Source organism: Centruroides vittatus, unplaced genomic scaffold (genome assembly GCF_030686945.1).
Source record: "Centruroides vittatus isolate TY-2023 unplaced genomic scaffold, ASM3068694v2 contig_392, whole genome shotgun sequence".
Lineage (NCBI taxonomy): Eukaryota > Metazoa > Arthropoda > Arachnida > Scorpiones > Buthidae > Centruroides > Centruroides vittatus.
The window spans coordinates 1-9,441 of NW_027122208.1; the positions used below are offsets into that span (position 1 = coordinate 1).

At 38.3% G+C, this 9,441-nt stretch overlaps 1 long non-coding RNA gene across 1 annotated transcript; it reads right to left on the reverse strand.

Moving 5' to 3' along the window:
- Positions 1–8,986: 8,986 nt before the first annotated feature.
- LOC136976017 (uncharacterized) lies at positions 8,987–9,441 on the reverse strand. Its single transcript, XR_010880861.1, has 2 exons — positions 9,290–9,441; positions 8,987–9,204 (listed from the first exon to the last, which is right to left on the reverse strand). It is a non-coding gene; the product is annotated as an uncharacterized lncRNA (long non-coding RNA).

Consider the following 9,441-nt stretch of genomic DNA (forward strand, 5'->3'; position numbering starts at 1 on the left):
AAGGATTGCTTCAGCGCTCCAAAACTTTCATGGCACTTAGAACAGGCCCTGGCCTCCAAAATGGTCCACACACTGTAGTCCACTGCGTTCAGATTTCGGCGGGTACGGGTGGGCCATTTCCGCAGACGAGATGAAATCGGGAAAATGAGCCTGTTAACACACTTCCTGAGTCTTCTATCGCCTGTGTGTCGCAGCGCGAGTCCTGGCTGAAACGTCCATTTCGCACTTGCCAAAATGCTGCTGAGCCCACAGAAGTACCACAGCCTCGAGAATCGTCACGGTGGCTACACATCTTGGATTGACTTTTGGCCCCTTCGATCGACGAAAACAAGGAGGTGTCTTTGGGCCGCTTCGCACAAATCGCCCAAACATGACCTGACATTGGGATTATTGTGATGTTCGATGACGACTGAGCGTCCAGGAGCCCCCGCGGACAGTTTCTGTCGTTTGATGGTTGTCACGGATGAAAAGCTCTCTCGTCTGTGAGAGAATTGTCACTCCCTATTGTCGACCTGCGGCCCGAGACACGGCTTGAGATTAACGGATCTTTGGAGGTCTCACGCACTTTTTTTTATCCGGTGAAGGTAAGCTTGCAACCTTTTTGGCACTTGTCAGGGTGCGAGCTACAGTTCCATTTTTTCGCATATACGCACGATTCGCAATTGATTCTGATTCTCACATGCATTTTTCTCATGGAGACCTATACTGCGTCATGGGCAGTCAACTCGCTTTTGTGATGATCTGTGGTTCCTAACGTGATCTGACAGCTGACGCTTTCCCATCCACTCCGTTCCTGGTGAACTGATTACACACCACACTTCGTCAGTGCTAAGCTCCTTATGAAATTCGCTCCGAACTGACTCACAGTAATCTGCTACGAACTCTCTGTTTCATTATTTAAAGACCTTTATACCGATAGCTCCAGTACCCACGAACCAATTTCACAATTATGTTTCATGCCAGATAGCCAAACATTGCACACCATTCTAGTTACATTCACCACGTTAAACACAATATATAGATATACCTCCTATCATCTATCATCTATCCTGAAGCGTACATATTCTAATCGGGCACGTCGAAAATTTCATGTATGTACAATTTAAACTCCCATACTCAACACTACATTACGCGAGCGATACATGTAAACTTGCCTCGATAGGCACGTGTCTAATCACAAAAGATCACCGGATGGCATGCAGTTGCTACATAACCTCTTTGTACGGTGCGCTCTAAATATCATATTGTACCCCTAGCTATTATGTATTGAATAGTGTGGCACTTATGTTATACAAGAGATAATAACGAGTGATAGAGCTCCAAAGACATGTACAATGTAGACTGTCGTGAGTAGAGCGTGAGCAATAGACAAAGATCCGCCTTGACAGTGTATTGGAGTTAACTCGCATACTAAACATCTACATCACTTAATTATCAAGATAGTCCGCGCGCATCTCTAGTGATGGAACGGGGAGAAGCATGTGCTACTCTTCCTGTTCCTCTAGATGCAGCAATCATATTTCTTCTTTCCTTCTACTCTATCTCTCCTAGCTGCTTTGTTAGGCCAGTCAATAGCATCATAACAAACTCTACATGTTAACCAGCTCAACCTTACTACCGGCTTTCATCACCCAGCCTCTTACCGATGCACGCTCACACTTACGCTTTGCTACATATTTATTAACGACTCGTAACATCTCATCTGAACAGACTATTCTCCAGTCTACTATTGCCTCCTATCCAACAATTCGTAATCTACCATCATTTCGGCGGACGCTCTCCTCCTCTAACTAAATTAGCGCTCGCTCACAAGTTAAATCCATCAGACCACCACTACTATCACTAACATGCTATCTAAGCGAGTTCCACCAATCAATTAACTCTGTACATAAGTTATGTTCACAATGCCTCCCTGTCAATCCCTGAACTCGCTGCATTGACGCCTCTCTCAAAAATCCCTTAATTTCTACCATCAAGACCTATCTGAGTCTGTTCAATCACTCTTACATCATATGACTGATTCTCGAATCGTCTAGACTGTATATTTTCGAATGAACTAAGGTGTTAGTTATCTATTTAATCTTTCCTTTATGGTGATCGATACACTAACCAGTCGACTCTCACGCAATTTTTGGAGCTGACCTATTTTCTGCGTGCAGCGTGAAAGCATCCAATGACTCCGAAAATATATCGCTCGATTCATCTCGCTCATCGGATTGTTTCCCTCCAAAACATATGCAACTTAGTCATACCAGACATGACCAACGTTCACAATGGACCCGAATTTCACAAGGAGCTGGCGCCACCAGATCTGCGTGACCGTCCCGGACGTGGAAGAAAGCGCACTGTCAACACGTCTAGGAACCACAAGATCATCACAAAGCGAGTTGACTGACATGCGAAGGTCTCCATGAGAAAAATTGCTTGTGAGATCAGAATCAATTGCGAATCGGTGCGGTTAATGGCGAAAAAGGAACTCGTACTCAAGCCCTACAAGTTCCAAAAGGTTCAGCTCCTCACCGATGAAAACAAGTGCGTGAGACTCCAAAGATCCCGTTAACTCAAGCGTCGGGCCGCAGGTCGACAATGGGAGTGCATTCTCTTCACAGACGAGAAGCTTTTCTCCGTACAACCATCAAAACGACAGGAACTGGTCCGCGGGGGCTCCTGGACGCTCAGCCGTCATCGAACATCACAAAATCCAATGTCAGTCATGGTTTGGGGCGGAATTTGTGCGAGCGGCAAGACACCCCTTGTTTTCGTCGATCAAGGGGCCAAAATCAATCAAGATGTGTACCACCTTGACATTCTCGAGGCTGTGGTACTTCTGTGGGCTCAGCAGCATTTTGGCAGTGCGAAATGGACGTTTCAGCAGGACTCGGCGCTGACACACAGGGCGAAGAAGACTCGGGAGTGTGCAAGGCTCATTTTCCCGATTTCATCTCGTCTGCGGAATGGCCACCGTATTCGCCGAATCTGAACCCAATGGACTACAGTGTGTGGCCATTTTGGAGGCCAGGGCCTGTTCTAAGTGCCATGAAAGTTTGGAGTCGCTGAAGCAATCCTTGCGCTGGGAGTGAGACAAACTGTCTCCAGAAGAGTGCGGCCCATCGCTGAGAATTTCAAAACGCGTTTGGGGCTCTGCATCAAAGCAACAGGAGGCCACTTTGAAACTGGCTGAATATCTGATTAATACGTAAAGTATTGTCACTGTTATATGCTGTTGTTTTGCTAATTTTCATTTCTTTAATAAATTTACGATACAAAAAACTTGTACGGATTAATTATTGTCACCCTGTATTTGTCGAAATCACATTATGGTTACCGGTCCGTGCATTAAAATCACCCAACCAAATCCAATTCGATTCGTCGACCTCAAACCTGGACAGTACATCAAAAATTTCTTGCCACCTTTGTTCCTGCATATAAACAAAACCAATATTAAACTCTCCTAATGGTAACAGAATATTAATCAATACAATATAACTATCTCTATAAATAATATTAAATTTCAAAGAAGATTTAATGCAAAGCAACCAACCAGCCATAGGTCTACCCTACTGTGAGCCCTCAAAGCATCACCAACAATACAATGATATTCTCTTAATTCCTCCCAATAGCATCTGCTCCCACCCTTAATAAACTAAGTTTCCGATAAAAAAACCACATCATACTTCAATAAATAACTCCAAAAAGACCACGGTTTATTACCAATTCCAGCACAATTCCACGCCATAATAGAAAACACAGAAGACATTACTGGTTGCTATGAGATCGGCACCACCTTGGCTGATACTTCATCGACTTTATACCGAACTCCATCTACCAGTAACTTATCATAACTTAACTGAACACTTCTTGCTCCTTCTTCCCTTTTTTTCTTTCCAAATACCCTTAGGTTGTATCTAATACCTCGTAAACGTTTAGAAAAATCATTATACACAGAAACATTAAGATTCCGATTCTCAAATACAGTCTTTTTAAACCTCAATTTATCACTAAAAGACCCAAATTGGCAGATCACTGGTCTGGGTTTATCTCCAACTCTCTTCCCAACCCGATACGCGTTTACAATATGCAACTAGGATAAATTCAATGTATTAACCGCAAAAGAATTAACAGTGTCAAATATTTCCAAAGACGTCTCCTCTTTCCTCTCTTCCAATCCGTGGATAACAACATTGTTCATCCTTGTCTGATTATCCAGTTCTCTCTCAAAAAAAAGAAATTTTCGTGAAAATTTTATCCATATCCAACGAATGCCCGACACCAGTTACCTCCCCTCCAACCTTTGACTCAATTTCCTCCAACCTCACCTCGAAGTCAATCAACGCCTCATCTACATTCTGAAGCCACTCTGTCAGATGATCCAGTCTTCTGATAAATTCATCAACCTTACCGTTCAGCGAAACATGCAATCGCAATAAAAGCCTAACTCCCTCTGCCATATCAAAATTTGAGTCCTGTAATAAGTTCGCAATATCCTCTTCACCAGAAGAAGTCTCACCCCTAAACCTAGCTGTTGATCTTTCAGGAACGGTCGGAGAAAAGGTCTTTTTCTTCCGAGCCTGGGACATAATTATAAACTAGACTTACCTAGAAAAAGAAAAAAAACAACAATTCAAACCACTTGTTCAAAAGAAAATCGGATAGTCTCCCCAACTCTTAGACATAAAACATAAGTAGTATAGAGTCGAGAGACTCTAAGATAATTTGTTAAACTTTTAACATTTTATAACTTTTATAGTAGTACCGCTCACGATTTCGCAGGAAAGACATCGAGCAGGGGCTAAAAATGGCGAATTTCGCAATAATTGGTAAATCGCTCGAGCGTTTTTGAGATATTTAGTATCCCAAAAGCTCTCGTAGACATCAAAACCACTCCCATTTTAGGTGCCCCTTCGGATATACTTTCCAGCGCGATTTGAACGAGCGTTTCTGCAATAAATCGTCGATTTATATAGATATAAGAAAATTAATACGCGCATCGATATTCGAAAGTTTTCTATATATTTTTTTTTTATTTTTAATATAAGAGTATCGATATTTTTAAAGTTTTATATATAACTTTTACACTCTTAAATATATAAGTTTTTATATATCCGAAGAGAATTAATATGTAAGAGATTTATGTATATACTAGCAGATAGGCCCGGCGTTGCTCGGGCAAAAGTAACGATAGCAAAAATTAAGATTATTGCGTTATAGTCACAGAAGAAAAAGAGTAATTTCATCAACGAACTAAGTATTTCTAAAGAAAGGTCGAATTTGAAAATCGAATGTTCTAATATTGTTCGATTTTCCCGACGTGTTCTGATTATATCGTTCGATTTTCATCGAATGTTCTAAAGAAGAAAAGTCGAGAAAAGCCGAATTAATCTGTTTAAATTTGAAAATCGAATATGTTCTAACATATTACCCTTTTTCTTTTTTCTTTTTGTTTTCAGAACCCGTAAATCTTGCACGTCGCTTTCTCTTGTTCTCCATTGTTACTTAACACTTTGGTACTTAAATTTCGTACCCTGTGTACCAAATTTCAACTTTCAACTCCTAACCGTTTGGGCTCTGCACTGACTTTTATTATTATTATTATCAACTCGTCTCGATTATATATATAGATAAGTTAAGAGGCTGGCGCCATTTCTTGGCAAAATATTAAACATCATTTTTTTGTATTTTTTAATATTTTATAATTTTTTCCATCGACGATTTAGATATCAAAAGAAATAACGAATAATGCGTACCGTCGCGAATCGGAACACACTATTCACTATTTCAAAATTATTCTTTTACGCTATATATATGTATTTTTTAAAAAAAATAATTGACAGCTATGATACTCTATCTTTGTTTATTGAAATAAAAAGAACACTTACATCAATTCGAGAATAAGCATAAGTGTACAAATGTATTAATTATATTTTAAAAAAAATTAAAGTTTTTCACATATTTTTGCTAAAACACGAACTAAAACAAATTGATAATTATCCGTTATAAATTTGGTTGTAATTGTTTCTGATTACTAATGAGACTACACCAATCCAATTTATGCTTGAAATCTTCCATAAATTTTTCGGATAAATCTTGATATTCTGAAATAATCTCCCAATCCGCATGATTTTCAAGTTCTTTAATAGTGGCTTCGTCCAATCGTTGATGTTTACAAACAAGTGCCATATTGAGTAAATGTTTAAAAGTTATAATGAAATGTGGAGTCAGTTTTTGATATTGAGACACGAGATCCCGGTTTAGATGATCATAATGTTCATTCAAAAAGTTTTCTGTTAGCTGCTGATAACGACAAACATCATCCCAATTAATTCGATGAGCATACTTGTTTAAAAAATCAGGAGAGTAATGTCTGCTTTTCCACATTTTATTCCAGTTTAATTTATCCTGGAACTCGTGAATAAAATCATTACTAAGATTTTTTCAGAAATAACATCCCAACAACTCTATCTTGAAGTCGTCTTATTATTGCATCTTCTGCTAAATTTAATTTAGAGAAATCTTTCCAATCAACATTTGAATTTAATTCGTGAGAGAGCAGGGCTATGTTTTTTGCCTCCATTTTTTATGAAAGGAGCGACTTGCCTTCTTCCGATATTAATATAATATTAACCTAACTTCAGTTTGTAGTGCTTTATATGACAGAACCGATTTGTATGACTCAATCGATTAGTTTTGTTTTAGACCAATAAGCTTTTTTATGACGCAATCGATTAGACCAATAAACTTTTATATATTTTTTTTCATGTTGCGACTTGTTTTTTTAATATCATTAACAGAACTAATATTTTTTTTATATAACTTTGTTTTACGTGGTGCCATCTGTTGACGAAAAAAATTTCCCATCTAGGTCGGTGACCTTTTTTTTATTTTTTTTTTTCACGTCGCAATTTGTTTTTACGTAAACGATTGTTAAAAACATGGTATAATAATTAGAGAAAAAATATTGATTTACGGTTTTCACTTGGGGCACAAATGTTCCATTTATTTATTTGCACACGATGAACTGCTGTGACATTTTGATGTGCGTAATTAGTTTATCTTCTTACACGCGCATTTTTTCATATCGTTTTTTGATACTATACACTTACAACTGGCGATTTGCCAGTTGTAAGTGTATAGTATAAAAAACCTCCCATCATCTTTATCCCACAAACTTAAATGTTTTCGCCACAGTTTCACGTAGAGATACATATTTTTTGGGGATGTCTTCAAGAATTTGCATCCCAAAAATCTGGAAATCACTTCTACCGAACCAAGTCTTAATTATGCCACCCATTGTTCTAATTTGATAAACATTATTTTTTGCATTCAGAATTTTTCCTACTACATTTTGGCAGTCTAATGGCCCTTGGAACGTTCAATAAAATAAAGTCCCCAACTTCAACAAGTTTTAGTTTTTTTTGTAGTAATTTCAATAATTTTTTCTTCTGCTGTTTTCTGGCCTCTGACGTTCCTGCGCAATTTTTTCTTCTTTTGCAAGTGTTGCAATCATTAAAGTCAGTAATGTCCCTCCAATGTCGTGAGCACAATTCTTACGAACTCTCATTGCACCAGACGAAAATAATATTACATGTGATTCAATCAGATCGCGTACACAAACAGATGTCTCTTTCTCAAAATTTTCCTCTTGATTTTCATTTACTTTATCAACCTTAACGGCTTCTCGTTCTAAGCTGCTTTTCTTAAGTTGCACTAAATTTTCCCTATGAAGAGTTTGTAAAATTTCTGGTGAAATATTCGATGACCCTAATCCGAATTTTGATTCCAATTCAAAGAGTGCTGTATTCGGTCTTCTGCCTATAACTCGATGCTCAGAAGAGTTCTTTTGTCACTGGATGAAATGGCAGCCCATTACCCAGTCTGAACTTCCTAGTATCATCCATCTACGCACGTAACATATTTTTAACATCCTAATTGCATCACTCTACGCTCTCCTGGGATTGTGGATATCGGGATCTTCCGTGCACTATTGTACGTTCAGGCCATATAACTGAAAATTGCTCAATGACATTAGCTGTGAACTCTCTTCCGTTGTCACTCTGTAAAATATAAGGCGCACCAAAGTCTAAAAATATTTTTAACAGTTCCAGTGCAACGTCCGCTTCATATTTTGTTTTCAAAGGGTAAAGAACTCAAAATTTTGTTCTTTATCCATTTGTAGTCTCTACAGGGAATAGATTAAAAATCAATCAAATCGACTTGGCCCCGAAGATTGAAATCCTTTGTCGAAGAAGTCTCAACATCGATGTTGAGACTTCTTCGAATTGTACATTTTACATAGTGATACAAATAACCTTAATAGCTGGTCTTAAAATGTAAAACTTATTTTTCAAAACAAATAACAGGACGTGTAATTTTCTGGAGTTTTCTCCACGCCTGATAACGCCTGAATAGGGGGCGAGTTACCCTTAAAAGATTTACCGGAAGGCATTATCTCCCGTTTCCTGCGTATGGCCAAGCAATAAGCTTCGGCCGGCTCATCGGATACTAACATCATCGCTTTATCGGAGAAATAAAGCCAAACAGGCTGATCCTCCATATAACCATGCGAATAGAGAGAGAGAGAGAGAGAGAGAGAGAGAACACCGGACGGCTTTACACAACTTCGGTTCTCAACGTCACTTCCTACTTTTCTGCTCGAACTTGTCACATGACGCCACGAAAGGTATGTGGTGCGCGGGACTCCCATCCTATGGGAGCTAGACTTTTCGCTGTTTTTCCTGAAATGTAATTTGTGATTTAATTTCACGCTGAATGTCGAAACAAACGGACTACGGATTTTATCGCCACTTTAATAAAAATATCGGCAAGTAGCAATTTTTGCTCTAGGCAGCGTGACCCCTGTATATGTAGTACCTCAAGATAAACAGCACGATATCCCGACTAGCCGTCAGACTAGTAAAATATAGTATTTAAATGCTCCTAAAACCTACTTCCCTTCGTAAAGAACTTGTAAAGAATGAAAACCTTCATTAAAAATCCAAGTCAATTTATTTAGAAATTCATTTTAAAGCCTTCGGGTATTCGCTGTAGTGCAAATCTACAATTTCATGGCTAAAGTTAGACATCTCCCATATACAACATAGATATTTTAATTCTAGGATCGTCCTTCAAAGCTGTATTAATTTTTTTTAAAGACGTGGTTCTGTCATCATTGCAATCTTTTTCTGCGACTTTTCCTCTCGCTAAAACCTAAAGCAAAAGAGAAATATTATATACAAATTGTGAAAATAATTGTTGTATAATTGTAAAGTAATTGCTTGTGTTAATTTATTACATTATCTACTGCTATGATTCCTCTCGGTTTCAACAAAACGAGGCATCTTTCATAATAGTTCAAATAGCTTCCTTTATCTGTATCAATGAAAGCAAAATCGAAAGTTCCGGCTTCTCCATTGGCGCTTAATTGATCTATTAAAATAATTATTT